Source organism: Scatophagus argus, chromosome 21 (assembly GCF_020382885.2).
Source record: "Scatophagus argus isolate fScaArg1 chromosome 21, fScaArg1.pri, whole genome shotgun sequence".
In the NCBI taxonomy this organism is placed as follows: domain Eukaryota; kingdom Metazoa; phylum Chordata; class Actinopteri; family Scatophagidae; genus Scatophagus; species Scatophagus argus.
The window spans coordinates 14,839,679-14,847,549 of record NC_058513.1 but is presented as its reverse complement, the minus strand read 5'-3'; the positions used below and the strand labels follow the sequence as shown (position 1 = coordinate 14,847,549).

Genomic DNA, 7,871 nt, shown 5'->3' with positions numbered 1-7,871 from the left:
GTACATAAATCTGAATCCTAAACCACTACTCCGCCCTTCCTCCCTGAGAACTGATGTTTTAATCATGCAGCTCCTGTAGGTTAATGTACTGTATGTTACGGCTGGATGGTGAGACAGGAGTGTAAAGTGTTGGCTTTACCTGTGTTAAAACCCATCAGTTCTTCCTCAGTGTAATGTGCTGAATCATGGCTGAGTATTAAAACATATACCTGGTGAGAATGAGTCTCTTCTTTGTCTTATTCAATAATAAGCTTAGATTAAAAGTCTTAGTCTTTTAACGTTAAAGCCTGTGAATAAAGGTGGGGGCAGGTATGTATTTTATAAATACTTGAGGCCCTGCAGAAATCTTACATCATTTCCCACACTCAAAATACATGGATTTTATAAAAAAGTGAGCTTATAAAAAAGATTGCTTACAAAAGATTTATTACCCCCAAGTAAATGAAAAGTAAATCTGCTTAGCTGCTTCTCTCAGTCACTCGTGAGCCGTGCTAATCTTTTCTTTTGTTTGGATGAGTTCCCCTCTGAAACGTCAGGGATCAGAGGAAACCCTGGCTGCAGTGGATTGGCTAGTTTGCATTGAAAACTGCAGGAAAAGTGATTTATAATGAGCATAAATGAGTCAGCCTTTGGGACACTGCTGAACAACAGGACCCACTTTTTCATTATTCTGTTCTCTATTTATCTATTAAACGATGAAGCTGCATACATTTTTTTCTTTAAATTAATCTGTACTTTACTTGCACTCAAACTCTTCCTCGAGTCCCCCTGCTTTTTGGAAGAGGTACTGCGCTCCAATACAGTGTAGAAATACTCAATTACAATTACATTATCTGTATAATATTTGCCTTACTACTATTACAGATGCCTTAACACTCACACAGAACTTTAGTGTTATCTTTGGCCAAGTTTATCCATTTATCATACCGATTAATCTTTAAAAAAAAGCAGTAGCATAAATTTAAAATACTCCAGAAAAGTACCTCATACTTGAAGTTCCGCACAGTACTTGAGTAAACATACTTATAACAGTTAGTCAGTCGGGTACAACCACCTGAAACTAGAATTTTGTGTGTATTTAACCTTAGAATAAGCCTCATGTGTTGTAGTCCAGTAGCCCAAAGCGGACAAACCAAACAGTGTTTCTAAAGAGGTTTTAGTGGCCACCGTAGAGGATCTGCACCCACACCGGTAGATGCCGCTAAACCCGTCATACTGGACCTTTAAGTACATTACAGTTTATAACTGATGTGAGTCATTCAAAGGGTTAAATAGCATCTGTCTAAAACTCGATCTACAGCATAGCAGCCAAAGGGGAGGCAGGAGTGTCACAAAAGGCAGAGCAACACGTTCAGGGATTAAAAACTGAGAAGACAACGACATCTCAACAGGGATAAGTTCTGCTTTATTTCCTATTTTCAGTGTGCAGAGCTTGTGTATGGGCTGTATTCATACCCTCGGGTTAGCATATGTCTTGGTATACGCTGTATGTGGTGAGGCTAGACAAACAGCCACTTGTCTGTGAAGCTTTAACTGAGAGCCTGGAGTCCGTTGACAAGGTAAAGTGAGGCTACTCTAAATTAACCTGGTTTAATCAATGTACATTGGGCTGAAAGCGAACACAAGCTCACGTATTGTTCTGAGAGATGAAAACAAAAGCTGATATATTTTCCAGGAAGTAACGTTGTGGTTTACGTAATGTTGCAGGCATGGCTTCCTGCAGCAGTCTGTTGTGTGAAGAACAGTTTCAGTGCTCAATCTGCCTGGAGGTCTTTACTGAGCCCGTCTCCATCACCTGTGGACACAACTTCTGCAAGGCCTGCATCACGGGTTACTGGGACAACAGCAACAACTGCCAGTGTCCACGGCATGGAGACATTTGCGAGGAGACCAAAGTTAAAAACCAACACGACAATCCGAGAAGTCTCGGATCATTTCAAAGGGATGCGAGAAAGAAGCGCCGACGAATCTGCTGCCAAAGATGGAGACGAAGCCTGCGACATCTGCACTGGGAGTAAACTGTAAAGTTTTGCCTTGAGTGTCTGACATCTTTTTGTGAAATCCATTTGGAGCCTCACCACAGGGTTGCAGGACTGAAGAGACACACTCTGCTTGATCCCGAGGTCAAACTGGACAACAGGATGTGCAAGAAGCACAATGTTCTTCTGGACATGTTCTGCAAGACAGATAAAGAGTGCGTTTGCCAGCTCTGCATCAGCGAGGACCACGAGGCTCACAACACTGTACCACTGGAGGTAGAGTGCGACGAGGTGAAGACTTGGCTTCGAGAGATGGAGCTTCAAGCACAACAGATGATCCAGGAGAAGCTGGAGAAGATCCAGAAGGTTAAATATCTGGTGGAGTTCAGCAGGAGGGACAATCATAAGGACATGTTGGACAGTGTGCAGTTGTTCACTGCTCTCATTGCATCGATTGAAAGGAGCCAGTCGGAGCTCATTTGGATGATTGGGAAGAAGCAGAGGGCAATCGAGAGGAGGGCCGAGGGCTTCATTAAAGCTCTTGAGCAACAAATTAGTGCACTACAGCGCAGATGCACAGAGCTGGAGCAGCTCTCGCACTCTGACGACCATCTCCATGTCCTCCTGAGATCGTCATCTCTCTCCAGGCTTCCCCAAATGAACAATCAGGAGGAGTTCAGCATCCAGAGCAGCAAGTACGAGCAGAACATCAGGAAAATTTTGCGAAGCACCATCTCTGAACTTGAGCTCACTGCGAGACAAGAGCTTTCCAACTTTGAAGACAAGTTCAACAAAGAAATGGAGAAATTCCCTGATGACAGGCTGAAGTGGATTCGGCGCCATGCTGTGGATGTAACTCTTGACCCAGACACTGCACACCGTTCCCTCACTCTCTCTGAGGATGGGAAGGAGGTGAGGGAAGGCAAGTGGCAAAAGAGACCGTTCAATCCCAAGAGATTCACAGGCTTTTTGGGTTCATCAGTTGTAGCAAAGGAAGGATACTCCTCAGGAAGGTTTTACTTTGAGGTGCAGGTGGAGGGGAAGAACAAATGGGCGGTGGGAGTCGTGAAAGAGTCTGTCGACAGGAAGAGATGGTTTCCGATATCAACAGAATGTGGATACTGGACGATGGAGCTGGGAGATGGTTATAAAGCCAACGCTGCTCCCTCTGTCCTCCTCTATCCACGGAAGCTGAAGAAGGTCGGGGTGTTTGTGGATTACGAGGAAGGGCAGGTCTCCTTTTATGACGCTGAGGGCAAGTCTCATATCTACTCATTCATCGGCTACACTTTCACCGAGAAACTCTACCCGTACTTTTACTGTGGGATTGATGATAGTGCACCACTGGTTGTAACACCTGTAAATTTGGAAGACTAGGACGAATCCCATGAAAAGACCAAAATGAAAAATATGTTACGTTTCAGTAGTTAAATCTTTCTGTGGCAACCAGCCCCAAGACCATTTTTTTTCCCTACTGAAGACTTTGCTAACTGTAGCTGTCATCAAACAAAAATCACTACAAATCTAGGCCTGTCAGTGGTTAAATCTGAGGGCCTGTAAATACACAAATGGGGTTGAGGTACTCAACTTAGACCTTAGATAATAAATCATACACATTTTATGGAATAAAAACAATAAAAATGGTTTATTTTTTTTCACTGTACCTCTCTCACACCATTAGAAGGGGATCTCGGGGATCCTTTACAGATACCGAAACTGAGTTCCAGCAGGATTATTCTGTACCCAGTTCAGGGTATATTTATGAAACGAAAGACATCTATAATCCCTTAAGTGGTCTTGATGCTGTAAATCAATGCTGTGGTCTGCCTCTTGATGCAGAAGTATAAATCCAGCTTTACATGACAAGATTGATATCACTTTACAAGCTGCTACGGGCCTTGAAAAAAAGGGATTTTATGTTTTTTTGAGAAGCACCTTGGTGAGTGGGTGTGTGTATAGTTACAAATGACTGTAAACATTTGTATAAGCTGCCCTTTAAGACCTCAATAAAATCAAAAAGTAATTTAGATGCAGGAGACCTGCCCCGGGTCACGCTTTCTTCTAATTTTATTGACACAAAGAGTCGGAGGTCAGCGAACGCTAACAAGACACATTCCCTCAAGAGTTTCTCCCTTTTTGTGTCTTTGAGAAAGAAAGTGCGAGTGTCAAACTTAACCAACTGCTGGACTCTCCTCATTAATCACACAGAAAGCAGAGGAACCAGTGGGAGCTGTCCTACATCCCAGGGACACACACACACACACACACAGACTTGGTCCTTAAAATAACCGGGAACATCATAAATAACACCACAAAACCGTTTTAAATAAGGCTGCGGCATTTCTCAACACTTCACAGCACTTGATAGAGCTAAAACGACAGCACTGGAGGACAGAAGGGCTGGTGGTGGTGAGACGGGACGATGTACGAGCTGCTGGATGGACAGCGGTGATTGTTTTATCCTGTGTGTATTGTTAACGGCCTGGAGGCTATGCAGTGTTATGCAGGGCTTAATCTGACTTTATGTGATGACAGACAAGTATGGAGGGCAAATATTATGCCAGCTGTAATGTCAGGTGGTGTCCTGAGCATCCAGTCAAACACAGACACACAGTCTCACTTTTACTGGAGCAAGATCCAGAACTGGGTTTGTTTTCCTCTGTTCAAATCATAACCTTTTCTTTCCTTAATGCAAAACGTCACCTGCGTTTCCTTTCCTAAAATTGGACAAGAGGACCACATGAGCAGATATTCGGCATGACTAATCAATGCTGCAGTGTTACACAACAAGAAACATGTGCTGAATGTCTCCATTAGGTCCAAATTTGGTGATTTTGAGCTGAGACGCTGCTGATGAAATCCCTGCTAAATCCAGACTAAAAATGCCAAAAATTCACAGGCTGGAAATAAATAATAAATAAAAAAAAGGTTATGTGGGCAATGTGAGGACATGAGGTACCAGACAGTCAGTATCAGTTCAGAAGCCGTGGTGCTTAAAAGCAACCAGGGTGTAAACACAAAAGTGTTTTGGCAGGTCGTTGGGAATACATTTCCAGGGAATGGATGCCTTTCCAGTAAGATACTGGTCGGAGAAGGGACGAAAGTGTTTCCGCCAAATGAGACATGACGAGACGGCGACAGGCCTTCGCGGAATAAACGAGTCGAGGGAGGCGAACCAGTGCTGAAATAGTATTTTTATTAAATACTTTCAAGATCCAAGTTCGAAGAATAACAAAGTTATGATGAAGACCAACTAACACTCAGACAAACACTTGATAGTCGTCAATTCATGGTTGTATTTCATTGTACATCATGATCATGCAAAAAAACTCCAGCATCCATGTGAAGGCTGGGGGAGAAAGCGCAGCCCAATAGTATATCATTACAACGCAGGGAAAACGCTAACATCGAGGGCCTCATACCAAGCTACGGCTCCTGAATCCATTTTTTTTTGTGTGTTTTTGTTGTTTTTTTTTTTGTTTTTAAAGAGAAAAAATTTTTTGCTTTTTTTTGTATTTTTCATGTCACCTATTCAACATTCTGGACGGAGGAAATTCTTATTTCAAAAGATGCAATTATCATATATTAACACTAGCTCCATCCGTATTCAGGTAGGTACATGGTAGAAATGCGTAACTGAAACATGCATATAACGAGGTCTCCCGCTCCGGTTCAGCAGACCAACTCTTTCTCTGGCTTCCAAAACTCCTCTCAGCTGAGCAGGCACGATTTAAAACCACCAAGGGTAGATTACACTAATAAATAATTTAGTCATTTAATAATCTATGATCACTCAATCTGTAATTTTGTGTTGTCTTTCCTCTCTCTTTTCAAATTTTTTTTTTTTAAATATTTTTTCTTTGTTTTTAAATTTTCCCGTGTGCGAGGGAAGAGTGCAGAACTCCAGCTTGGCAGATCGGCAACTTACCAAACGACAAGTTAACAGCAACGGCGACGACAAAAAGAAAACAAAACAAAAAGAAAAATAACAAAAAACCTCAAACCAGTAACACGAGAACAGAGAAACAACAGAGAGGTACAAATAAACATCTCGAGTAGGGACTCGTTGGTACACGCAGGGTGGAGGGGGTTAAGATACGACTGTCGCGGATGGATGGAGACAATTAAGCAGCACAGCAAGGGTGGCACCGCGGTCACACAGCAGTGGTGCAAGATATGTTACAAAGCCTAAACACACCACCAGGCGTGTGTGTGTGTGTGTGTGTGTGCATATGATATGAAGAGATGGCTCACAGCATTGTGGGATCAGGAGTTAAGGACACTATGATGAAGGTCTTCATGTTTAAAAACTCAGAGTCTTGTTGGGTCAGACTATTCTCAACCTGTTATATTTATTTATTTATTTTAATTCCCAGTCTCTAAACAGTCTTACGGCCACGGGACTGGAGATGGTGGCCCACATGTTTTGTTGTGAATCATCCAGACCTACCAATATTGTAAGGAAGTAGTTCGAGGAGGAGAACTGAAGCAATTGAAATCGGTGAGGAGAACTAGACTGGGATCACAGGTCATGCCCAGATGCACAGGATGAGTGTCTCTTAGATACATGTACATATATTACACTTTTCTACATATATCTATACATACACTGTATTTACACAGTGATTATAAACAAACCAGGCCCTTGCAGAATTACAGAGAAAACGAGTGGGAGGGAGGGACCGTTAAAAGAGGTTTAAGAGAGAGAAGAAAAGGACAGATTTTGGGGAAGGTTGGATGAGGGAGAGGCGGCGGGCAAACATGCAAAACGCGGACGCCATTCCCGGCCTGCTCTCTCCCTCCACTGCATACAGACACAGCAGAATGTGCTAACACGCGCAGGTTAGCTTTAAACTTGCACAATAAAATCCCTCTTTTTAAAAACTCAGCTGATTTTAAAAAAAAAAGGAGCCTCGAATACAGGATCAGCCAGACGCAAATAAAAACCAAACAAAGAGAAACGAAGAGGCTCCGCTTGTTCACAGGAACGCAAGAAAAGGAACAGGACGCTAAAAACACAACAAAACACATGACCTCAAATCAGACATCATCCCCCACCCTCCCTCCCTCCCTCCCACCGAAATCCCACAATAACACGATTTTTTTTTTCCGTTCGGTCGGAAAACAAGCACACAAACAAAAACACATAAACACACAAAAAGCCTAAAGTTCTACACTTTGGTGCTTCATGTTTTTGATATCAAGTTTCTCTCGTCATCAAGTTCTCTGACTGAGCCGACTTGACTGTTTTTTTTTTCCCCCTACAATTCAGCTGAGGAAAATCCCTCCCTACGTCTTTACACCAACGTCCGGGTAACGAGCACAACACTTTAGACCCGGTATTCCCTAGAATGCCAAAAAAATGCGTCCGAAATCTCAGCTGCTAACCTCAAACTCTCTTCTGTTTCGTCCCTTGTTAGATAGTGAATATAAATGCTTGGTTGGGTTTTGGTGGTTTCTGGTACATCTAGTCATAATTTACACAGCATATTCATAACTCATACTCATAAACTGTCACAAGTTCAACTGTAAATCCTCTCCTCACGCAGGACGTCTCATCTCGCGCGGGCAGAAAAAAGATGGCTGCCAGGGGAGGGATAGAGGGCAAAGACGCGCCCTCCAATCAGGCGCCAGATGCATGCATCATCCCATGGGGGCGGTGTCTTGTGTTCAGCCGGCCCCCAGCAGGTCAAAGGGGGGACAGGATTGGTTGGTATCGTGGAGAGGGATGCGATCTCGCCCGGCCGGGCTCCTGGCACTAGCCAATCCACGCAGAGAACGTGCCTCTGAAACACACTCGCTGAAAAAAACTGCCCCCCAAAACACACACTCCAGTAGACTGGAGGCTCAGGACCACTGGAGGGGGTGAGGAGAAAAGCAGCAAATTAGGTT

At 43.4% G+C, this 7,871-nt stretch overlaps 1 protein-coding gene and 1 pseudogene across 19 annotated transcripts in view; one reads left to right on the top strand and one right to left on the bottom strand.

Moving 5' to 3' along the window:
- The first annotated feature begins 1,202 nt into the window (after positions 1-1,202).
- On the top strand, positions 1,203-4,849 carry LOC124053058 (annotated as a pseudogene).
- A 306-nt stretch (positions 4,850-5,155) lies between these two features.
- Positions 5,156-7,871, bottom strand: part of LOC124053055 (calcium/calmodulin-dependent protein kinase type II subunit gamma-like) — a 32,708-nt gene continuing 29,992 nt past the window's right edge. For all 19 annotated transcript variants that reach the window (XM_046378005.1, XM_046378007.1, XM_046378010.1 and 16 more), the window contains one exon: positions 5,156-7,835. The gene's annotated coding sequence lies outside the window, so the exon portion shown is untranslated. The remainder of the gene's footprint in view (positions 7,836-7,871) is intronic.